The 26,877-nt window shown below is 33.8% G+C and overlaps 1 protein-coding gene across 2 annotated transcripts in view; it reads left to right on the top strand.

Annotated features, from left to right (window-relative positions):
- The window catches only part of DACH2 (dachshund family transcription factor 2), a 638,422-nt gene that overhangs the window by 584,155 nt on the left and 27,390 nt on the right, over positions 1–26,877 (top strand). The gene's annotated exons all lie outside the window — the stretch shown is intronic.

The raw sequence follows: 26,877 nt of genomic DNA, 5'->3' as shown, positions 1-26,877 counted from the left end.
GACTCCTATCAGTGTAAAAACACCAGAAAGTAAAGGTAAAGAAAATGAAGCTCTTATGAAACACTGACACAAGAAGGAAACAAACAACAAGGTTTGATTCAAAATGAAGAACCAAGCAGTATCCCATATATCAATACTAACATTGAACATGAACAGACTTAAAGCCTCACTTAAAAGACATAGACTGGTTGAGTATATGAAAAAACATAGCCCAAGTATTTGCTGTCTCTAAGAAACAAATCTAACTCACAAGGACTCACACAGCCTCAAGGTAAAGGGATGGAAAAAAAGTATTCCACACAAATGGAAACCAAAAGCAAGCAGGTATAGCCATTTTCATATCAGAATAAAATAGACATTAAATCAATAATGATAAAAAATACAAAGATAGTCATTATATAATGGTAAAGGGAGCAATTCAACAAGACAACATAACAATTCTATATGTATCTAACACAGGAGCTTCCAGATTCATAAAGCAAATTCTACTAGATCCAAGCAAAGAAATAAACGGTACCATAGTAATTACTGTGGACTTCAACAGTACCATAGTAATTACTGTGGACTTCAACTGACAGAGCTGGACAGACCATTGAAGCAGAAAATAAATACAGAAACACTGGACTTAAACAGGAATCCAGAACAAATTGAACCAACAGAAATTTGTAGAACATTCTACCCCCAAACTACTGAATATACATTCTTCTCATCAGCACATGGGACATTCTCCAAGACTAATAATATCTTAGGCCACAAAACAAGTCTCAGAAAAGTAAAATAATTGAAATCATGCCAAGTATCTTCTCAGACCACAGTGGAATAAAAGCAGAAATCAACTGCAAGAGAAATATTCAAATATACCCAAAATCATGGAAATTGAACAACTTGCTACTGAACAATCCTTGGATCATTAATGAAATTAAGATGGAAATAAAAAGATTCCTTGAACTGAACAATGAAAGGGAAAAAAGCCCTCAAAATCTATGGAATTCAGCAAAAGCAGTTCTAGGGGGGAACATCACAGCCTTACATTCATACATCAAAAAGACAGAAAGATCACAAATTAACAACCTGATGTCACATCTCAAGGAATTAGAAAAAGAAGAGCAAACCAAACCTGAAGACAGCAGAAGTAAAGAAATAACAAAGTTCAGAGGAGAACTAAACTAAATCAAAACCAATAAAACAATACAAATGATCAACAAAACAAAAAGTTTGTTCTTTGAAAAGGTAAACAAAATTGATTGACCACTAGCAAGATTAATCAGAAATAGAAGAGAAAAGACTCAAATAAATTCAATCACAAATGAAAAAGGAAACAATACAATGGATACCATAGAAACACAGAATATTATCGATGAGTACTACAAAAACCTCTATGAACATGAACTAGAAAAACTGGAGGAAATTGATAAACTCGTGAAAACACATCACCTTCCAAGCTTGAATCAGGACGAAATAGAAATCCTGAACAGACCAATAATGAGCAGCAAGTTTGAAGCAAACTTAAAATCTTCCAACAAAAAGAAGCCCTGGATCAAACAGATTCATAGCCAAATTCTACCAGACCTACAAAGAAGAAATGGTACTTATTCTACAGAAATTAATCCATAACTTCAAGCAGGAAGGAATCCTCCCTAACTCATTCTTCAAAGCCAGTATCATCTTGATACTAAGGGTAGAAAAGGACACAACAAAAAAAGAAAACTACAGACCAGTGACCCTTTAAACATAAATTCCAAAATCCTCAACAAAATACTAGCAAACTGACATAAACATCACATCGAAAAGATAATTCACCATAATAAAATGGGTTTCATCTCAGGGATGCAAGGATGGTTTAACATGAGCTAATCAATCAACTTGATTCACGACATGAGCAGAAGCAAAAACAAAGATCATACGATCATCCGAATAGATGCAGAAAAAGCATTTGATAACATCTAGCCCCTTTCATGACAAAAACCACAAACAAACTAGGAATAGAGGGAACATACTTAAAAATAATAAAAGCCATAAATGACAAAAGCCACAGCCAGCATTATACTGAATGGGGAAAAGTTGAAAGCATTCTCCCTAAGAAATGGAAGAAGACAAGAGTGCCCAATGTCACCACTTTTATTCAACATAGTACTGGAAGTTCTAGCCTGAGCAATCAGACACGAGTAAGAAATAAAGGGTGTCCATATTGGGAAAGAGCATATCAAACTATCACTATTTGCTGATGATATGATCTTGTGTCTAGAAAAGCCTAAAAGCTCCACCAAAAGACTCCTAGAATTGATATATAAATTGAGCAAAGTCTTAGGTTATAAAATCAATGTACACAAATCAGTAGCATTTCTATAGACTTGTAACAGTTAAGGAGAGAGCCAAATCAAGGACTCAATAGTATTTAAAATAAGATACCCAGGGATATACTTAGCGAAGGAGCTTAAATAAGTCTACAAAGAGAACTACAAAACACTGATGAAAGGAATTATAGATGATGCAAGCAAATATAAAAACATCCCATGCTAAATGAATTGGTAGAATCAACATCTTTAAAATGCTCATACTGCCCAAAGTGATTTACAGATTCAATGCAATCCCTATTAAAATGTCAACATCATAATTCATAGATCTAGAAAAAATTAATTCAGTGATTCATTTGAAGCCAAAAAAGGGTCCTAATAGCCAAAGCAATCATAAGCACGAAGAAAAAATCTGGCCTTCAAATTACATATTACAAAGATATAGTAACCAAAATAGCATGGTACTGGTTTAAAATTAGAGACATAGAACAATGGAACAGAATAGAGAATCAAGAAATACTGCTATCAACCTACAACCAACTGATTTTCAACAAAGCAAATAACATACATTGGGGACAGGAAACCCTATTCAATACATAGTGATGGGAAAACTGTATAGCCACATGCAGAAGAATGAAATAGGATCCATATCTCTCACCATATACAAAAATTAATTAAAGATGGATAAAATACTTAAATGTAAGGCATGAAACCATAAATATTCTAGAACAAAATGTAGGAAAAATTCTTCCAGACATCTGCCTGGGCAACGAAATTATGACTAAGACCCCAAAGCTATATACAGCAACAACAAAAATAAATAAATGGGATTAATTAAATTATAAAGCTCTTACACAGCAAAGGAAATAATCCACAGAATAAATAGGCAACCTACAGAATAGGAGTAAATATTCACAAACTATACCTTTGATAAAAGGCTGCTATCCAGAAACTACAAAGAACTCAAACAAATCAGCAAGAAGAAGAAAAAAAAAACATTTAAAAGTGGGCAAAAGACATTAACGGAAGTTTATCAAAAGAAGATTGACAAATGGTCAACAAACATATGAAAAAATGCTCAACATCACTAATCATCAGGGAAATACAAATTAAAAGCACAATGGACCACCTCACCCCTGTCAGAATAGTCATTATTTAAAAGTCAATATACAATAGATACTGGCATGGATGCAGAGAGAAAGGAATGCTTATACATTGTTGGTGGGACTGCAAATTAGTACAATCTCTATGGAAAACTGTATGGAGATTTCTCACAGAAATAAATGTAGACTTACCATTCGATCCAGCAGTCTCACTACTGGGTATGTACCCAACAGAAAATAAGTCATTTTATCAAAAAGTGACCTGGACTCCAATGTTTATCACAGCACAATTCACAATTGCAAAGATGTGGAGTCAACCCAAGTGTCCATCAATTCATGAATGGATTAAGAAAATGGTGTGTGTGTGTGTGTATACACACATACATGAAAATACCGATAAAAGGCTAATATCCAGAACCTACAATGAACTCTACATCTTGGTTGTGTGTGTATGTTTGTGTATCATGGAGTACTACTCAACCATAAAAAGGAATGAATGTCTTTTGCAGCAACTTTGATGGAACTAAGGACTATTTCCTAAAGGAACTGTCTCAGGAATGGAAAAACAAACACTACATGTTCTCTCTAATAATTGGGAGCTAAACAATGGGCACACATGGGCACAAAGAGATGTAAAGACCATTGGAATCCAAGAAGAGGGAGGGTGGGAAGGACTGAGGGGTTAAAACTTATCAGGTACAGTAAATGCTATCCTGGTGATGGGCACACTAAAAGTCTTGACTGAAGCATTATACAATGTATCCATGTCACAAAAACATGTGTATCCCCTTACTACTTCGATATAAAAAAATAAAATAAGTTGGTCTTAAAAGGCATCACAGAAGGTAACATTTGAATAAAGAACTGAAGCAAGTGAGGGAGCTAGACATGCTGATATCTGAAGGAATATCATTGTAGTTAGAGAAAATAGTGAATGTAAGAGTATTGATTTTGAGATGTAGCTGAGGCAGAAGGAATGAATGGGAGTGTCTTAGGAGTTACAATTTGAGAGGTAAAGGGGCCCAGGTTATGTAAGACCTTATTGACTATTTTAAGGATTTAAAATAGAAGCCACTGAGAAAGTGGGAAGCCAATGGTGATGAGATGCTATTGGAGATGAGAAACCATTGGAAGGTTCTGAACAGTAAAGCAATATAACCTGATTTATTTCTTAAAGGATCACTCTGAATACTGATTAGGCATGAATGAACTGAATCAAGAGATGAAACAGAAAGAATTGTCAGAACACAACAACTGCAGTAATGTTATGTGAGACGATAGTGGTTTGGCCCAGGGTGGCAGAAATGGAAATGGTGAAAAGTGGCCTGATTTTAGATATATTTTTAAGATAGAGACAAAAGAATTTGCTGATGGACATTTTATTTAGTGTGAGAGGAAGACAGGGGTCGATACCGACTCCAAAGGTTTGTGTTCTGAGGATTTGGAAGGATAACATTGCCATTACTTAACATGACAAGTCTCTAGAAAGAACATTAAGATAGGGGAGATGATCATGTAAATTTTGAGGTATTTATTACACATCCAGTAAAAATGTTAAGTAAACAGTGGAATATAAAGTCTGAAGATATCAATTTGTGAATCATAAGCTTGTAGATGGTTTTTAAAGCCATTAAATTGGACAAAATCACCAAAGTAATGATTAAAGAGAAAAGAGAAGAGGCCCAAGGACTTAGCCCTCAGGCATTCCAAGGTAGGTCTGGGAGATGAAGAACTTTTGAAGAAAGCTCAGAAAGAGTAGTAAATGAAATAGGAAGAAAACTAACAGAAGAGGTGTACTGTGAAGTATTTTAAGAAGGAGGGCATAATCAACTGCATCAAAAGCTGCCAAGAAATCAAGTAGGATTGAGCCTGAGAATTGACCTTTGTATTTAGCAATGTGAATAATTGCCACCATTATAAGGGTATAAGAATAGTGTCTGTGGACAGATGTGAACAAAAGCTTAATTGAAATAAGTTCATGAGAGAATCAAGCAAATAACTTTTTCAAGGAGTTTTGCTACAAAGGGTTAGTAGAGGAGTGGTGTGATAGTTAGGGGGCATATGGTCAAGAAAAAGTCCTTTTTAATATGTGAAAATTTTAGAAGCAAGACAGGAGGACAATGGGTAGAATTGTGGAGATGGAGTTTCAAACATTGAAAATTTCAAAGGCATTGCTTCATATATGCTACATATATGCTATGTATGGCTCATGTATGCTTTCCAAAATTACAATTCAGTGAATGTTCTCATAAGTTTCAAGAAAAAGACAAACTAAGATAACTAGATCTCAAACATGGCTATGTATTAATACAAGGTCCAGTGATTCCTATCTCATAATTTGACAGTCATATCACAAGAAACAACTCTATATAAGAACATACAGGAATCTTTATAAGAATATGCAGGAGGTACTACAGAGAGAAAAAATTGGAACAGCCCTTTTTCATTCCATAATCCCAAATACAGACCATAACTACTTCCTTACACTACGCCCATCATATATACTCTGAAGAAAGGTAGAAGAGAGAAGGCAGAGTAAAAGAGAGGCAGATAGATAATAATTTGGAAGTAGGGTGACAGAATTGAAATCAACAAAATATGTATCTTGGCTTTATTTCCTCTTCCTTCAAACTAGGGCACAGAGAGAAGTACCAGAAGTTCCTGGAATAGTAAACAGGAGAGTGGAGATGCACATGCACGTATGACCTAAAGAGCAAGCTGCTGCCCATTAGGTTGTGAGTGCTTGGTAATGATTATATCATAGCTGATACATCTGCAACCTGCAGAAACCAAGCCACTGGCAGTCAGTGCTTGTGTCATGGTTATCATCATAATAAGAAGGCAACCAAACTAATTACTCTAAGTGATGGATGAGATGTGTTTAGAAACAGCTTGTCCAAATTGGTCTGATGAAAATTCTTACAGATTTTGTGATAAAAGAAAAATAAAATGCTAGCATCTTAAATGTTCACAGTACTCCTGGTTAATTGTTTAGAAAATCTTATAAATATTTCTAAGAAACATTTTCCTGTTAAGATTTCATGTGCCAATTCTAACACAACATTGTGGCTACTGGACTGGGTAACTTTTTCTAATTTAATGAACAGGAGCTGTGAACAAATTTAAGACTAATGTATTAAACACTATTTCCTTCTAAAATAATTTTATTTCATAATCATTCCCTTCAAATAGGGGTTGAAAAATAAATCTTAAAACAATAGCACCAAAATCTGCTGCCGACATAGAAACATGCCTCTAGAGTTTTAAATGGAAAAAAGTAATTTTGTGCCCTGATACTTCTGAGTGACAATTAAAAGATTCAGTTCACTTTTTCAGGGCTAGAAAATGAGTTAGTGTTTATTTTACAGAGTAAAATAAATATACATGCCCTGGCTAGAATGTGATGCATAATAAATAGTGTTTTTTTTTTTCTTTTCTTTTCTTTTTTTTTTTTTGTTCAAAGCACATCACTTTAACGAAACATGTTATTTGAGATCCCAGTCAATGGAACTGATTTTGCTTTTACAAGGTGCATGCCTCTTTACAATTGTTGGACTGCAATGATATGCAAAACAGTGTTTGTAATTATACCACTTTCCCATTTTCATTTTCTCCTTGATGATTTCTTTTATTTTGATTGATAATACCCATACTTCAAGCTAATGAGGATTTCCCTTTTCCCTTATTGTTACTTAATGGAGATTTCCCTCACACCAATGGCTGAATTACAGAGGTGAGAGCAAAATAAACAGCTCAAAAACAATCACCCAGTAAAGGAAACATTTATGTTCACATTACACAGAAGGTACCTTTAAGTCACTGGAGACCTACTTTAAGTTTCTCCCTTGTTTTTTTAACCCTTTTGATAAAAGAACAACTTAAAGCTGAATGAGGCTCTAAGAATATTTAGGAGTTATTAATTTTTTAACATAAGCTGATTGTTGTACTCCTGAGGTATATCTAACTACATTTTCCCTTTTCTGATTTGTCCTTACATGTGGGGTTAGCCTTTCACCTTGTGAGGATTTCACGAGGTGTTTTTCAAAAAAATTCCATATATCTACATTTTAGGAGGTTTTTTTTTCCCCCCTTTACCAAATCTTTACTCTCAATTTATATTACTGTAGATCATTTTTACCATGCATATAAAAATGTTTTACTATGATGATTCATAAAAGAAGAACATAGTTGTTATTTTTATTGCAAATGGTTAAATTTTAGAGGCTTCTCTGTGGTTTCAGTAATGGGAAAGGACAGTAGCTCCCGTAAGGTAATTTTATCTTCGTCCTGAAAGGAGAGAATCACCCTTGTCTCTGATGGATATTTTTGTGTGGCTTTCCAGATTCAGGTATTTAACTATAGGTTAGATATTTAAGGGATGATTGAGTATTAGGATTGTGTTTTGTTTGCATGGATAACACGAGTAAATTTACCCTAACGTTTAGTTTGCAACAATCTCTTGAAAACTACTGAAGCCCACCTCGTATCACCTATTTTTTTAATACCTAAAACAATAGTTGAAGCCAATTTCAAATGCTATGTATAATTTGGAAAACATATCCCTGCCTTTTAATTATCTTCAATGAAAATGTTCAAAATTATTGTGTTTATTCAAAAGGTGTAAAAAACAGTCTGGCATTTATTAATCCTTAAATAACAAGGTACAGGTCTGGTTCTTCTAAATCAATTTGAACAGGGTAAAAGATATTGCCAAACGTACAACATTAAAGGGAGATAAGGAGAAAAAAGACAGTTAAATACTACACATTTGTGTGTAAATGCCTTGCTTCTATATGGAGATACTACAGTATAAGAGTTAATCTTTTTTCTTCATATAAAATATGATGCCAAAAGGATGCAAAAAGCTACCATTCTCTTAAGGCACTAGAAATAGATGTCACCAAGTTACCAAATGATGTACAATTTGACAAAGGTTGGAGGGGTGGAATTAACCAAAGGAAAATATAGCAAGAAATAATTGAATTTCTCAGTTGTAATTCAATTTTGGATAGCACTTCAGTGCTACAAAAATTCTTTCATTTTGCATAGAGAAAAAGTATTTCATATGTGTTCTATATTTCTTGGTAGAAATGAATAGGGTAGTTTTAAGTTTTATATGCACTTGACTATCATACATGAGTATTCACACATAAAGTTTGGCTATTAAAATTGAATTAGACAATCAATTCAATTTGAAAACATGTCAGCTCTAAGAGATAATTGATTTGGTTTCATTTTTTTTTTTGAATTCACTAAATGTTTTACACCAAAATGGTTCAATAGAAAGGATCTATATAGTTGTATGTATAGACATAGCTCCAGTTGTATACCACGATGACTAGACTTTTTTGAAAGTGTAACATTTAAAATTAAATTATTTTGGTTCTACATAATAAACAACAAGTATATAAGAGTTTAGTATTCACAAATTTTTAATTCAGTTTTAAAAATGTTAAAAATTGAATCGAAGAATAACTCCAGTTTAAATTATAAATACAACTGACCCATGAACAATACAGGAGTTAGGGGAGTCAACACCCCACACAATATAACTTTTGACTCCCACAAAAGTAAACTTCTAATAGTCTACTGTTCACCAGAAGCCTTACTGACAATATAAATAATCAATTAATACATATTTTGTATATTACATATGATATATACCGTAGTCTTACAATAAAGTAAGCTAGAGAAAAGAAAATATTAAGCAAATCATAAGAAAGATAAAATATATTTATTCATTAAGTGGAAGAGGGTCATCATAAAGATCTTCATCCTCACCTTCATGTTGAGTAGGCTGAGGAGGAGGAAGGAAAGAAGGGGTTGGTCTTTCTGTCTCAGGGATGGCAGAAGCAGAAGCAAATCCATGTCTGAGTGAACTCACACAATTTAAATCTGTGTTGTTCAAGAGTCAACTGTAGTATGTTGCTACTAAGGACAAAAAAAAATATGGTAATTAACTGTCAGAGAACAAGAACACAACTCACACCAAGTATAGAGAGCTCCTTCAAGAAATGTTCTTAAGTAATTCTAGGAGAATCACACATTTTCTTTTCCACCTATATAAATCTGTTCATTTTGGAAGTAGGAAAGAAGGATTTGATCAGGGGTGAATCAGTACCTCAAAATCCCATCTTCATGACTGACTTTCTGACCACTAGATATGTCCACATTATTTAACAATCCCAGTCCAACCACACAATGGGTGTTATCCTGTTGAATGTTCTTTCCTTAAATTAGGAATCATGGGAAGTTTCCAAGGATTTACAGTCCAGGGATCTATATGCCTTTATGCTTCTGTGTTCTAAGCTTTAATGTGTGCTTTCTAGGCAGTCCTAGCCTGCTTTAATTGTTCTTGTGGCTTCCCATCCTGTGAAATTTAGAAAACAAACTACAAATAGCTACTGAACGTCTAGTGTGTGGAAGGCAAAATGGTAGCTTCTGCAGAGGAAAAAGGGAACAATAAGTAGGTAACAGTCCCCAACATCAAATAATTAATGTCTGATTGGGGATTTAAGACATTAACATGTGAAAATTTAATTATTGATAAAAGATGTAAATAGCATTATGAAGAATATATTTTAGTAGAAAGTACAAAATTCTACATGTGTGATCAGAAAATATGCTCTAAATAATATTTCAGAGACATGGAAAATTATTGTGGGCTGAGGTAATCAAAAGAACTTTACTGGAGAATATTCACTTAATATCTTAAAGTGGATGGAGTAATATTTTAGATGTGTGTTGAAGAAAAATTATAGAAATGAGACTTATGAGTAGTAGGTGACAGGAAGTCAAATAGTTGGACTGCAGGTGAAATTTTATAGTGAAATATTTGTGTATAAAGCACAAAAGTTGGGTAAAACTCTGTGGGTCCTTCAGGGCCTGTTGGTTTGTTTACAGGGGATGACATTGACTTTGGACAATTTATTCCAGCATTAATATCCAAAATGGAGTTGTCTAGGAAAAGACTAAAACTATAGACTCCAGTTAAGGAAGCTATTTTTAACTATCCAAGTATGAGGTGGTTGGAACAGATATATTTTAAAGAAAGTGTTAAGAAAACCTGTTTACAGGTTAGATATGAGAGAGGAAAAGAGGGAAAAGAGTCAAAGTGATTAGTATGATTCAAGTCTTGGTAAGAGGTGGTGAAAATGACAAAAAATAAGAATCACAACATGAAGTCATATTTAGTTAAGGCATGTGGCTAGATGAAAAGTGGCCTGAATAAAGTGGTAGGCCTGCTTTCTCAATAGCATGTCATGATGGACTATCCCAGTAAAAGTGTCCATTAGGAAGTGGGAGGTGCAAGAGTGGAGCTAAGAGTAAAAGTATTTGCTAAAAACACGGATTAGAGAAGACTTTACTTTTTAAATCTTTATCTTACAAACAAAAATGGTACTATACCTTTGCTTTCTTTAAAAGTTTGGACATCTTTAAGGGACAGGGAAGAATGATTCATGTTTATGAGACGTTTAATAGGTTTTAATATTTTGACTGTTACATAACATAATTGACAAAAGACAGCTGAGTAACAGGCAGTTGGTGAAGGTTTTACATTTCATATCATAACTGTATTCTTTTGGGAAAATGGAAACTGTTAGTACATTTTTATTGATATATGTTTGTACATTTTTAGGGGTACATGTGATATTTTGTAACATCCATAAAATGTATAATGATCAATTCAGGGTATTTAGGGTATCTCAAGTATTTTTCTTATTTCTATGTGCTAAGAACATTTCAAGTTCTCTTTTCTAGCTATTTGGAAATATGCAATACATTGTTGCTAACTATAGTCACCCTACTATGCTATCGGACATTGTAACTTATTCCTTCTATCTAACTGTATGTTTATACCCATTAACCAGCTTCTCTTTACCCCTCCTCCCCTACACACATACACTCCCTTCTCATTTTACTCTCTAACTCCATGAGATCAACTTTTTAGGCTCCCACATATGAGTGAGAACACGTGATATTTGTCTTTCTGTGCTTGGCTTGGCTTATTTTACTTAACATAATGACCTTCAGTTCTATCCATGTTGTTGGAAATTACAGAATTTCATTTTTTATGGTCAAGTAGTATTCCATTGTGTACATATACCATATTTTCTTTGTCCACTTATCCATTGATAAACAGTTTTATTCCATATCTTGGCTATTGTGAAAAGTGCTACAATAAACATGGGGGTGCATGTATCACTTTGATATATACTGATTTTCTTTCCTTTGGATAAATATCCAGAAGTGGGATTTCTAGATCATATGGTGGTTCTATTTTTAATTTTTGAGAAATCTCCATACTGTTTTCCATAATGGCTGTACTAATTTATATTCCCACAGCAGTGTATAAGATTTCCCTTTACTCCACATCCTCACCAGCATCTGTTATCTTTTGTCTTTGTGATAATAATCATTCTAACTGGGGTGAGATATCTCATTGGGGTTTTGATCTGCATTTCTTTGATGATTAATGATGTTGAGCATTTTTGTATATACCTGTCATCCATTTGCATGTCTTCTTTTGAGAAATGGCTATTCAGATCCTTTGACTATTTTTTAATGGGATTATTTATTTTTCCATTGAATTGTTTGAGTTCCTCATATGTTCTGAATATTAGTCCCTTGTCATATGAATAGTTTGCAAATATTTTGTCCCATTCCACAGGTTGTCTCTTTACTGATTGTTTTCTAGTAAATTTTTAAGAAAGGTGCCAGGTAATAAAACTCATATGTGGGAGCTAAATATTAAAACAATTGATCTCGGAGACAGAGAGTGGAACAATGGTTACCAGAGCCTAGGAAGGGTAGCGGGGAGGGGAGATAAAGTGAGGATGGTTAATGGGTGCAAGAATATAATTCGATAGTTACATAGAATGAACAATGTTCGATAGCACAACAAAGTGACTGTAGTCAACAATAACTTATGGTATAATTTAAAATAACTAAAAGAGTAGAATTGAAATGTTCCTAACATAAAGAAATGATAAATGTTTGAGGTGATGGTTACCCCAATTACCTTGAATTGATTAATACACATTCATTTCTGTATCAAACATCACATGTACCCTATAAATATATACAATTATTATGTACCCAAACTAATTTAAATAAGAAATTTAAAAAATTGATTATTGAGATACATATAAGAGAATACTCACTTTAGGATAAAACAAAGATGTAGGAAGTGTCCTTTTATTTCACCTTGAGTGGTGGAGAGAAGAATGCACATATACATCACACTTTTTATTCACAAACATGGAAATGGACTTTCTGAAAACTGAGTAGAAGGCAACATACCATAAGGAGGAGCTTAATTCTTAATTAATTCCTAAGATTTCTTTAAAAACTGAAAAAAAAATTTCTAAATTTCAACTCCCAAAATTCAGAATTTAGGATTTGATTTTCTTTGCTTCTAATTTAAACTCTAATGTTCTCTACCTTGAGGACTCCTTTTCCCACTCTGGCTCATTGAAACTTACACAAACATATGCAGCACATTGAGCATAAAAAGCACCATTTTTCTTTGCTAAATTATAGTAATCAAGCAATACCTTGTGCAGAAAGAGTAAAATATATGCTGAAGAGAAAATGCATTTTTTGGCTTCATTTTGGAAAACGTTGTAATATTACAAATTGGCAACCAGATTATTCATTATCATACTGGCACATGGATTGCATTGTATTTTAATCTTTTTTTAAATTTCAAGAGCAAGACCTGTGGAAAATCAAGGAAATTAAAAGAATTTGAGCTTTGATATATAAGAAGACCTATTCTCACTCTTAAAATTATTTAAACAGTTGCAGTGGGAAGCCATTGCCTTTATAAGGATTTTAAGATGTTTACAGCAATACATTTTCCCCTGTGATTGAATTTTTAAAAGTATTAAAGTACCATGGAGAAATATATTTTCTACCAGTTTTATGGCTCCCTAGGTACATTCTCTACAAATCTTGTATCTGCTTGGACACAAACAATATTGCAAAAAGATATCATGCCATTTAAACAGGGTATATAGTTTTGAAAAGGTATATAAGATGCTAATGGGAATGTCAGTATCATAAGAGTGATACGGTTTTAAGGCTACTCTTTTATTAAAGTATACCTGAGTAATTGTTCTTATTTTATATCTCTCTTTTATTAGGAGTATTTTACATCTATGGCAATACTACCATACCATTATTTTGTGTACACTTCTGGTTTCAGTGGTGGTGTGGTATATATTTAATACTATGATCTAAAAATCTCATGACAAATTGAAATGTTATGATTTTTAAAAATAGCTCATATAAGTTGTCACAGGATGCCTAGTATACATTTTTTGAATTTTTCTATATATCATAGTCCTTTGAGCAAAAAATAGTAAAATCTAAATTTTCTGGCCCACACCCATAATTTCCCTTCATCTCTGAGATTATCTATTATTATATCAGAGATGAAACAAACCTGACTGATTTCTTTTTATGTACCTCTATATTCTCTAGAGCCTAGAAACAGAAAAAGGCTGAGGTTCCAGAGTAGAAATGTTACTGAAATCTCAGTACTTGTCCGTCCCCGAGGCCACATCAGAAAAGTAGTTGGAGGAAAATGAAAGAAGGGTTTTATTACTTTGCCAGCAAAGGAGGAGGATAGAGACTCCTGTCTGAAATGTCATCATTCTAATAATAAGCAGAAATACAGAGCTTTTAAAGGGTAGGTTATTAGCTTCAGGCAGGCAATTGCTGTTCAACTACAGTTGATGATCCTGATCATCCCATCTCCCTGAAGACAATCCCGTGACCTCCACCCAGGACCTCCCTCCACCAGGTTGGGGCTGAGCCATCTCCAGTAGCACAAAGAACCAAAGACATTACCCTGCCCTTCTCAACCAGTAGCCTGAGTCAGGGATGCATGTTTTAGTTCTCAAAAAGGAGTGGAAGATGTTTTAAAGAAGACAGAAAATATTTTTGCCCATTTTTCAGGCCATTCCCTCTGATACATATTCCTCACTGTCAATATTTCCCTTCCATCTTTATGGGTGGAGGGGTGACTACTCTGTTACAGAAAGAAGTTTTATACAGAGGCTAGAATTTGATCCAAAAACTACAAGGAAGCCAAGAATTTCTGAAATAAACAGTGCCAGAGACATATACAAGTCTCTTCTCCAGACATATACAAGTCTCTTCTCCAGAAAACCAGCGTGGCTACTTCTGTGTTAAACGCTGCAAAGAGGAGAACATTTCTGAGTGCAGAGAAGTAATATAACAGTCTGCATCACAAATTGGCAAACAAGAGGCAGGACGGACAGTAGGGGTAAGGTAGAGAGAAAGCTGATGTTTTAAAGAGAGGTGCTTTGAATAGATTGGGGGGAGGGCATGTATTTCCAGCAATTAGCTAACCCTCCCAAGTGATGTTTTCTCACCCTGGTTTATCTGTTAAATGGCCTCAGGGTTCCAGTATAGTCCTGCTTTTAGCCTTACTGAGGGTTCAGTCATCTGGCTGACTGCAAAGGCTGTAAAACAGATTTCTCATTTTGTTTCCCTGCCAGGAGATGTGCAGTCTTTTCCATCAACCAGGCAAGAAACCTCTCTTCTTAATCTGGCACAAATCAGGAAGAGAAATTTACTGTGCTGACCTGGCAATTCAGGTGCCAACTTTAAAATCACTGCTTTTTTTTTCCGTCGCTTAGTTAACATCTCAATAGAGATGGCCAGTGGAAGGTACAAAGGAGCATATTATTAATGGAGCACCCTAGAGCAGTGGTTCTCAAATGTTATCATGTATAAGAATGCCCCGGAGGCCTTTTAAAAACATGTACCACTCCCAGAGTTTCTGATTCACTAGGTCTAGGGTAGGGCTTGGTAATTTGAATTTCTATTAAGTGCCTAATTGATGCTGATGTTGTTGGTGTGGGAATCACACTTCAAGAATTTTTGCTGCATTTAAAAGATGTTTAATATCGTTTACTATCACGATATCATTTTAACTAGTTTTCTTTCAAATTTGAGAAAATAATTTCAAAATTATACCTAATTTTAAGTATGTATCACAAAAAACTCAAGAAATTGCACAATATTAAGGGCACATCAACCAGGCTATTCTATACATTTAGAGATTCTGAAAGCCAATTTACATTGCACAAAAACTGTATAATGGGCCTATTTTTAATATAGAATAAGGAAACAAATAGTAAAAAATGTGAGCTACATGTTTCCTAAAGGCAAAATACTTTTCCAAGAACGAATTTTACATAAGCAACTATTTAATAAAGAAAACAGTACTTTTGAGGATTAATCCTTAGACACTATTTACTTGTATCCAGAAAAGGTGGAAAAGGGGTATTTTGGCAGGATTAAGATTAAAAATTAAAGATAATTCAAAATTACAATGACAATCTCATGGAAAACTTGACAAGGGCAGTCTATATAACAATTTAGAATTTGTCACCTCCCATAAATTCTTTAAAAGAGAAATGTGTAGAAATGTACAGGTTTGACATTTATATCAATATGCTCACTAATAACTATGTGCAGTTACATCTATTTATAATCTATGCATATTCATAATATTTTTGATGTTACCAATGATATAAAATTGAGCATATTCTATTTTCATTAGCTGTCTCTCTCTTTCTGTCTCTCACATACAATCAGTGAGAATATATATGCCAATTTTTCAGTCAGCTAAAAAATTTAGGTACTGAGGCACCGTAGTTTTATGATAGAAAAAAAAATTAGGCCGGGCGCGGTGGCTCACGCCTGTAATCCTAGCACTCTGGGAGGCCGAGGCGGGTGGATTGCTCAAGGTCAGGAGTTCGAGACCAGCCTGAGCGAGACCCCATCTCTACTAAAAATAGAAAGACATTATATGGACAACTAAAAATCTATATAGAAAAAATTAGCCGGGCATAGTGGCGCATGCCTGTAGTCCCAGCTACTCGGGAGGCTGAGGCAGTAGGATCGCTTAAGCCGAGGAGTCTGAGGTTGCTGTGAGCTAAGCTGACGCCACGGCACTCACTCTAGCCTGGGCAACAAAGTGAGACTCTGTCTCAACAAAAAAAAAAAAAAAAAAAAAAATTAAGGGTTTTCTAATAGGTAAGTCTTGCAATCATAATTGCAACACTGTTATAAACCTCACCAGTTCAAAATGACCTTAATCATCTAATTTATTTTACAAAGCTGAATTTTCTTTAAAATATATTTTAATTACTAAGGCAAAACATTATAATTTTCATATTTTTTTCTTGTCCTTTGTAATGTAATGATGATAAAAAATTGTTGCTTCTCCCCTGAAAATCTATGAAGTTTTATCAAAGAAGTAGGCATCTATTAGCAATGCTCAATGCAACAACCTTCACCAAGTGCACAATCCTAGTTTTAGATGTTGTCTATTGCTATGGGAATTTATACCATCCAGTGAACAAGCTCTTTTTGGGGTAAAAAAATAATAATAATAAAATAATTCATAAGATATAGCCAAGAGGGTAAGGAGGGGTAAACACTATCACTAGAAAACATTAATGTGACATTTTCTTTTGTGTTTTAACACTGTCTCTTCCTCATCTCCATTTCTAGTTTTTTGTGAGGCTTGATTCAATTTTACTGTCTTCTATTTCAATATTCACATCTACCTTAATGACTTTTATCAGAAACACTTTTGAGTAACGAGCTGTGCATGGTATTGTGGCGTAAATTAAAGTGAGTTCACAAACTTGTAATTTGAAGAGTTTGCTAGCGATTTCCTGTAATAACTATATTATTAATAGACAAATATAGCTTGTCTATATGACAAAGAGAAACATTTTACCCAAAACATCTCAATTAGAAAGCTTTAAAAAATTTATAATGCAGTTGAACTTGAATGTGGTTTTACAGGGGCTAATCATCAGATACCCCCCTTTATGATTTTAACATTTTTCCTGAGTTTGTATTCTTCTTATAGCAAAATAAACATGACTGAATCTCTCTGAGTGTTGGGATGTTTCATCTCTAAACTTCAATGTCCTTATGTATAGAATAGAAAGAACTACCTCAGGGTGTTTGTTTATGGGAAGTTTAAATTAGAAAACTAAAATGGAAGCACCCAGCATGGTACTCAGCATATAGTAGTCCCTCAAAAAAAGATTGGCTGAATCTGAAGCTATGCTAGCCTTCTACATATGTACAACTATATTGAATATACATTGATTCCAGGCTTTACCCATGAAATTTCCTTTTTAAAAAAAATTCTTCTGGTAAATTGAATGAAAGATTTAGTTAGTGTGGCAACAATAAATTAAGGATTTATGACATTGTATTCTGTTTTCCTAACAACCAGAAAAAAAGCAAACATAATTTTGTAAGTGAATGCTCTCAGATTAATTCCAAGGTAATTAGAAGACCTCAGGCTCACAGTATTTGAGGCACATTTTTCCGTAAATTAAATTTAGGTTGAATCTTTTTCCCATGGAGACTTGCAGGTTTAAGATAGGTGTGCTTTCCACTAAGAGAACAGGAAAAAAAAATCTATCTTAAATTTTTCCTGGCAAATTCAGCCTTATTTTATTAATGTTGAAATTTCTTCACCCATTGTTTGTTACAAATATTTATGGGTCCATATGGAATGGCAGATGTTAAAGCCAAGACACTACAGACATTTTTCACTTTTGCTAATAGCCTTAGTACTTGAGGATTTTTTTCGCGTCTTCTGTCATAAGAGCTTTAGTTTGGAAGAAAAATCTAAAATTTTCACTGAATGTACGATTATGTCTGTGCTGAGACTGAGTCTATGCAGACAATGTAGAGTTTGATGCTTTTATGAGCCTGAAAATATATACATAATATATATTGACATATGTAAAGTATATATTTATTAAACATGTTTAATATCTTTAATATGTTTCAAAATTTGAAACATAAAGGGAAAAATTGTTTGGCTCTCAACTTCCAGCTCTCAACTTCCAGTGACATTTTAGATCACTATGATTTTCTCCTTTTTCCTTTCCCCATCTGATCCTATCCTTATACATACAGTCATCCCTGCTTGTCTGCAGTTTTGCTTTCTGGGGGTTTCAGTTACTACCAGTCAACTGTGGTCAGAAAATAGTTTAGTATGGTACAATAAGATATTTTGAGAGAACAAGGGACTATGTTCACATAACTTTTATTATAGCATATTCTTATAGTTATTCTATTTTATTATTATTGTTAATTTCTTACTTTCCTAATTTGTAAATTAAATTTTAACATAAGTATGTATGTATAGGATAGATCATAGTATATATACAGTTCAGTACTATCCACTATTGCAGGCATCCACTGGGGGGCTTGAATCCTATCCCTCAGAGATAAGGTGAGACTATTGTCCTTGTAGCCAATGATATTTCTTTAGCAGAAAAACTATTTTTAAGATTTGCTTGTACAAAGCCTTATAAAATTCAGCAATTAATATTAAATGCAGTTTTCTAACATTTTCTGTTTTTATGAATATGTAAATATAATGAACTTAATAGCCTAGAAAACTTGTAATGTGAAGAAAGGAAAATAATGAGGAAATTAATAACTAATATCTAATATCTTTCAATAGTAATATCTTGCAATCTAATTTGAACAAATTACCCAAACTTTCTGTCTTAGATTCTAATTCTGTAAAATTGGTATATTTTTATGTTTCACTTATTTGGATAAAGTGCTTTAAGTATCAACATTATAACATTTGATTCCAATGAAGTTATTTTCAGTTTAGTATCATGTGTTAGCCATTTCAGCATTTGCCCTGTACCTGTCTTCATATTTGTTTTGGATGACCTGAAGGAACATCCCTCCATTGCCCGAACAGCTGTATCTATCCAGTTCCCTTAGAGATTGTAATTTTCCTAATCCCATTTGATCACTAGGGAAGATCACTTTGCTTACTGCGTCTGTGTCCATTATCACCTTCCCTCCCTTATTAAATTTTCATGTAGTGTTTTTCCATTATGAATGCCTAAATGCCATCTTTTTTCGACAACATCAAAATTACTGCCTATTCTTGGTCACTGACAAGGTATTGCATCTTACCCTCAGTTAAAATAAATGAATTAACAGATGGTGAAATGTGCCATAGTTGAGCTATGATTCTCAAGTATAATCAGTATCACAGTTTCTTGGGAGAATTTACTAATAATCCATATAACTATCTAACCTTACCACTGTCTCTTACAGTCAGCATGTTTTAAGAATAATTATCAGAGGGAAAAGGCAATACAACATGCTATTCAGGTTTGGACATTGATGTGTATTGCTTTATTGCCTGAGTTACAACTTCCCAGAAGATACTTTTCTTACCCAGATACTTACAATATGTGTTATCTTTCCCTATTTACCTAGAAAGTGGACTCTGTGATTAGCAAAACTCTATTATTGATACCTCATAGCTTTTTAAAACTTTTTCAGCCCTTCAAATATTTGGAGCACATAGAAGCTGCATTTTCAGGTCCCACATAGTTATTTCTTACTTGCTTTTCAATGGACTAAAACATGTTATAAAGGAAAATTTTGCTATTATGTCTTACCCTACTTAGACTTCACAAATATAATATAGTGAATATTAAATGGTGGCAAATTTTACCAAAAAAAAAATAAATAAGTGTGTTAATGGGGTGGAAATAGGGATCAGATTGCAATGTTAAATAGGATAGTCAGTATAGGTTTCACTAAGGTGACATTTGAGCAAAAAATGAAGATAGTGATCCCAAATTAAATGCATAACTCTCTGAAACATACCTTGTAAAGCAATTTGTTCATTCTAAATAATTGATTTGACCATTTTTTCTTATTAACCTTATTAAACTATCTACTGGTTAAGTATCCCTTATCCTAAATGCTTGGGACCAGAGTGTTTCAGATTTTGGAGTTTTTCGGATTTTGGAATATTTTCATGTACACAATGAGATATCTTTGGGATGGGATGAGTCTAAACATGAAATTCATTTCCTATACATCTTATATAAATGGACTGAAGGTAATTTTATACAATATTTTTAATAATTTTGTGCATGAAACAAAGTTTTGACTGTAACTCTTCACATGATGTCAGGTATGAAATTTTCCACTTGTGGTGTCATGTCAGTTCTCAAAACATTTTGAAGTTTGGAGCATTTGAGAGTTTAGATTTTTGGATTAGAATTCCTCAACCTGTAGTAGAAGTTCAGTGCAGAAAGGGAGATCTAGTTAACTGTCCATTCATTGAGATTTTCCTATATAACTCCAGAACAATGCTTCTCAACCAGTATTGGCATTTGGCCACATAATTTTTTGTTGGGGATGAGGTGGGGGTAGGGAGTTAGGGGCTGTCCTATGCTTTGTAAGGTGTTTGGAGCATCCCTGGCCTCTACCACTAGATGTCAGTAACATGTAGGTTTTACAAAAATTTCTCCAGCTATTGCCAAATATCCTGGGGGCAGCAAAATTACTCCTGGTTAAGAACCACTGACCTAAGTCTCCTCGGGTCTTTGATGACTGGGAAAGTAAAATTGACCTAATTGAAAATGAAGCTGGGCTCATTCAGTTATTACCTAGAAAAGGATCTTTTCAAACATGGTATATCATGAGGTATTATTACATGCTTAGGTGGTTAAATACATTACTATATTCCCCTCTCCTACTTCTGGAAATTTTCAATTACCATTTAATTTATTTAACAAACACTCATATTGCATTTATTTTGGGTCAGGCATTGTTCTATGAACTTTGCAGATAGTAACTCATTAATCTTTATAATAAACCTAAGAGGTAGGTATTATTATTTGCATCCTCTTTACAGATGAGGAAACTGAGGCACAGAAAGGTGAAGTAGTTTTCCCAGGGGCTTGCAAATGATAGAACAGGGATTCAAACGCAGGCAGCCAGGCTTCAATATCTTTTTCTCTTCATCACTATGCTCTCTGCTGCCTATCTTAACATATAACATATGTTAATATTTAGTATTAGCATTTGAAAGGCTCCGGGATGTTCTGCTTCAAAAGTGTTAGCAAATAAAAAAAGGGAAACTGTGTCCACTGAAATTTGAATTTCAGGTAAATGACAAATCATTTTTTATATAAGGGTGTCTCATGAAATATTTTGGACATATATTAAAACTGATTTGCTCTTTATCTGAAATTCAAATTTCACCCAGTACCTTGTAATGTATCTGACAGTTTTTTCAACACTAATTTGAGCAAGGAATATTTTCTTGTTAGCACACCTAATAACCTGCGGAAGTTCTGTGGACTTTATTCTAAGGACAATGGGAAGGCTTTTCAGCTAGAGTGTGAATAGATTAGTTTGAGTGCTCCCTCCAAACTGTAGTCATCTCTCCTTTGATCCCCAAGAGGCAGTTAAGACTGTACGCCACATTAATGTAATTCACACTTAATTGTCCAATTCTGTAACTTGTTTACTTGTTTCCAAAATAATGTATCAGCTCTTTAATGACAAGGGCTGGGTGTCATACTTTTTTTAAGCCCTTCACTGGACATAATATTTATTATTGGCATAATATTTTATATGAAAGATGATTTAATTCTAATTCATAATTCATAGATGAGCCTGTTATGCCAAATTGCTAATCTCAAGATCCAGAGCAAAACAGGGCATAATTGGCTTTGCAGTATCTATCTCACTTTCTCAGGCTGCTTGCGCTTCATTCATTCCTTTGCTACTAGTTTTCTGTTTTCATTTATCTGCATTAATTTTTATTCCATCTCCTAAAAAATGTAACAATTTGAGGATCAAGTTTTCCTTTTCCACATTTGATCATGGCAACACTTGAAGAGTCATTGTTCAACTGAGACTATGTACACTTCCTTATATTCATGCAGATCACATCATTACACAGCAGTTGGTCATTCTTTCTGTTGCTGTTATTGTTCCTCAGCTTGGAAGAGGGAAGCAGGTGTCTTGCTTGTGCTGAATGTAATACTAATGATATCAACAAAGGAGAGTCCCTTGGGCCAGCTGTATTTAGGGGAAAGCTCTCAAATCAAATAATGGGATATAATTTACTTGTTAAAGAATGAAACTGATGACCCAGTAGGTAGCTGCATTTTCCCACTGCTGGGTGAGTCAGCTGTTTTCAGTTTATATTTCTGTATTGCAATCCTCAAAGCCCAGAGGAAAGAAAAAACAACTTCACAATAAAAGTAGGAGAATAAGCACTGGAGTCACATAGAAAGTCTCTAGCTGCCTTGACTTTAATTTTCATGGTGACTTTTTCATTCCGAGAATTTACCATATATTTATCTTTTTTTTTCTACAAATAAAGTACTTGTCAACTTTTACATCTATTCATTCATCTGGGTCCTAAGCAAGAAATTAAAATAAAGAGCCTGTTCTCTAAGTGGATTCCCATGTGCTATTACAAAGTATGGCAGGTTTTACAAATGGGCTCAATAAAAGCAGTCTCCACGTTGCTTCAAAAAAGGGAGAGGTTGTTCATGTTCTTGACAGGATAGCAGTTGTCCTATCTTTATTTTTTAGTTTATATCATTGAATTATATGTGCTGATAAAGGTTTTAATATATACATTTGAACACCAGCCTTTTAAATCAAAATAATCAAAAACCTTTCTCCTGGGATTACAAAGTGATGCTATCATTTAACTGACAATCCATGTTTCTAGAACTTACCCATTTTTAATTTCATTGCCAATTAGGATTTCTGAACCCCACCTAATAAATTCCTACATAATAGTGCATTTATTCAAACTAAGAAAAATGTAGATAGATGCCTTTCAGATGTGAAGACCTATTACAAGATTGAAATCAATTTCTAATGTATTTATCATTCATTTTTGTAGAATGTGATTTAAATCAGAAAAAAAGACTCAGATGTATAGTTTGACAATTTCTACGAGTATACGCTAAAACATAATACACTTCTACTAGTTTTGGCTATTACAGACCTTAACATGCAATGTGACCTTGGTCTGAAAAGCATGTTTGGTTAGCACAGAAACTTAATCATAAGAAGTCATAAGTAGAATCCTTCTTTACTGCCCTTTTTCTAGAACTAGGAAATTTATTGCTTGTGGGACAGATAGGATATGAACAATGGGCCAAATAGAGTTCAGGGTTATCTCATCTGTGTGGAAACTGCTGCTAAAAATCAATGTGACCTCTGCTACACTGTCATCCCAGTTCCCACCCTCTGTGTCCTATTTGTCTTTTGATAGAAATTTAGATCTGTGTGCTGTCTCTATGTGTCCCTCTTGGGCCAGATTATCAAAATGAATCATTGCCTGCATACCTCTTATATTTCTATTTATTTTCCTGGTGTTGACTAGGTCTGATGAAATATGATTTTTTTGCATTTGATCCTCACTGCAGCAAGCAACATCTAATTTAGCTGTGTCTATCTCTTTAAAGAAGAGTAATACTATTTTGAAACTTCAATCTACTGTACAGCAGCATTACAAACCACAGACCATGCAACCTGTCTTCATAGTCAATAGTAATTTTCCTTTCAGCCAATTTAATGGCATTTCTTCCATCTCCAAATAGAAGACTTCTAGCAATTTTAAGGTCATTATAATTTTGTTTTATGTATTCTAAATGTATTGCTTTCCTTTTCAGGTATCTTGTTTGTAGAGCAACTTTCATATTCTTACCACTGAGATTACATATATGTGTAGAGTGATACATAACAAGGAATCCATTGATTTTAAGAAATCTGTCCCTAATACAAATATTTATTCAAAAGAACTATTTTATTGTCTCTGAATCGGCAGGAAGACAATATTCTTCCTTTATAGATGTTCATTTTATAAAAACATTTTCTAGGCTACATAAATTCATACTTTAAGATTTATAAACATCAATATAAAGGTATAGAGCCTCTTGAGCTATTATTAATATTGATAGGTCATTATGAAGTCATTCCATCCACTTAATGCACTCATGTGGAGAAGACAGAATACAAATGATACAAAAAAGCATAACATTGCTTGGTTCTTTGTTGAGAAATGTACTTTAGAGACATTAGAGCTGCTGCCTAAGACATGTTTTAGGATTTAGTTTTTATAAAATAATATTTCAAATGAAACAATGTAGTTGAATAAGGTCACAGAATTTGGTTAATATGCTGATTCCCTCGGAGTACTTCAACTATTCCAAACCTACCACTGACTTAAAAAAGAGAAACAGAGAAGTGTTCTATAAGTGGTTAGGGTCAATTTTAAATATCCAAATTATTATAAGTAAGTACTATGGAAATAAAACTACAAGGGAGTTGTAGAAAACACATACATATATGATCAAAATACTATTTTTAAAGTTTTACTAATAATAATTCTTAGGAAAATATTCATCATAGCTTCCTGTGCTAAAAAAAAATAATGGGATATTTTATGAATTTTATTGAATTCTTTAAGACCAATAAACAAATACTCATTTTAACATTTGGATTCAAATAATGTGAAACTTTTTATTTTCTAAAATAATCATTTAGCATTTTTAAAAAAAATTCCTGTTGATTTTGGAAAAGTAGAAAAAGTAAAGCTGATCTATATTAAGTGCATTTTATTCAGAGATAATACTATCACTTTAAGTAGTTTCATCGAAGGTTCTAGCAATTGTATGCCACAACTTCCCACACAAGAATTCCCACAGCAAACCATCATGACTGTGAAATCAGTGGGGTTCAAGACTCTGCACACTTCGTATGTAGGCTGCTTGCAATTGAAAAATGAAATCTAATTGTGTGACAAGTCCATATTCACATCTCTACAGGAACCAGAACCAATAGCTAGATTTTTTTTTGTTTCCAAATCATGTAAAAGATTGTCTATATCTAAATTTAAATCTAGTCTTTTTTTATTTATTTTTATATATTTATTTATTTTTATTTATTCAGGATATTATGGGGGTACAAACATTTTGGTTACATAAAATGCATCTGTCCTTCCCAAGCCAGAACTACAAGCGTGTCCCTCCCCCATACAGTGTGTTCCGCTTCCATTAGTTGTGGGTTTACACCCCCAACCTGCCCCCCGACTAGCATCCAGTGAGTATTGCTACCATGTGAACACCTTAGTGTTGGTCAGTTAGTACCAATTTGACGGCAAGTATATGTAGTGCATGTTTTTCCCTCTTTTTGATATTATCCTGGGTAGAGATTGAGCCCATCCTTCGAAGTGAGGCAAACCTAGTCATTTTCTTTTGAATGAGTCTCACTAAAATATATGGAGTCACTGAAATGTTTTCTAACCAGAGAGATGTATATTTTTTTAAACTTTTCTTACACTCTGTTACTGAAATTAGGAGACTACAATGAGTAGAGTAACTGTTTGAGGTGCTACAATTCACCCCATCATGCAGCTACTGTTGAACCACAATCATCACCTAAGTGCACATTTGGTAATAACACCAATTGGGTATCGGACAGAGGTGGGGGGTGGAGGTGGGGGGAGGGGATGGGTGTATACCTACTTGATGAGTGCGATGCGCACTGCCTGGGGAATGGACACGCTTGAAGTTCTGACTGGGGGGGGATGGGGGTGGGGGAGGGGATGGGTTCATACCTACATGATGAATGTGATGTGCACTGTCTGGGGAATGGACACGCTTGAAGCTCAGACTCGGGGGGATGGGGGAGCATGGGCAATATATATAACCTGAACTTTTGTACCCCCATAATAATCTGAAATAAAAAATAAATTAATTAAATAATAACTTTGGTTAGTTACATTTCAAGATAACCTCTCTGTAGCAGTTTCTTTTGCATACATCATATGTCGTTTTTACATATGTAATTTCAGAGGAAACTTTGCTATCTAGTTCATACATCTCACATAAAAGATTGTCAGCCAGAATAGCCAAGTAATTAATATTCTTTTTGTAATTTAGATGTATCCATCTAAATCAAATCTGAAACATCTTACCAGACACAAATTCTATTAGTATCTCTTTATCTGAAACTAAAAGTGAATCTCATTAAAGTAATGAGAGTGTTAGAGAAGATAATCTAAAAATAAAAAGGGGGAATAAGTAAAACTCATGTTTTTATGTCATAGGTGATACTTTTCTCATAAGGACTATGCCTCAAAAAGTAGCACTGAAAATAATCCAAATGTCCATCAACTAGAAAATGTTTAAACATAAGGTGCTATATTCATGCAATGGAATACTATTCAGCAATAAAAGGGAAGAAACTACTGATACATGCCACAACACGAGTAAACCTCATAAACATTATGCTAAGTGAAAGAGGCCTGACACAAAAGTCCACATATTATAGGATTCTTTGGAAACAAAAAATAGATTAGTGCTTGCCAGGGGCTGGGGTGTGAAAGGAGATTAACTGTAAATGAGCATGAGGAATATTATTGGAAGGATTGAGATGTTCTAAAATAGATTTGTGGTGATGATTAGGAAACTCTGTAAATTTGCTAAAAATGAAGTTGAAATACATAAATTTTATTGGATGTAAATTATGCTTCAATAAAACTGTTAAAATAATGAAGGTAGATAGATAAATTGATTGATAGGTTAATAGATTTG

The sequence above is a fragment of the Eulemur rufifrons genome, chromosome 30, assembly GCF_041146395.1.
Source record: "Eulemur rufifrons isolate Redbay chromosome 30, OSU_ERuf_1, whole genome shotgun sequence".
Taxonomy (NCBI): domain Eukaryota; kingdom Metazoa; phylum Chordata; class Mammalia; order Primates; family Lemuridae; genus Eulemur; species Eulemur rufifrons.
Note: the sequence above shows the minus strand (reverse complement) of the source record. Positions and strands in the feature narration are given on the sequence as shown.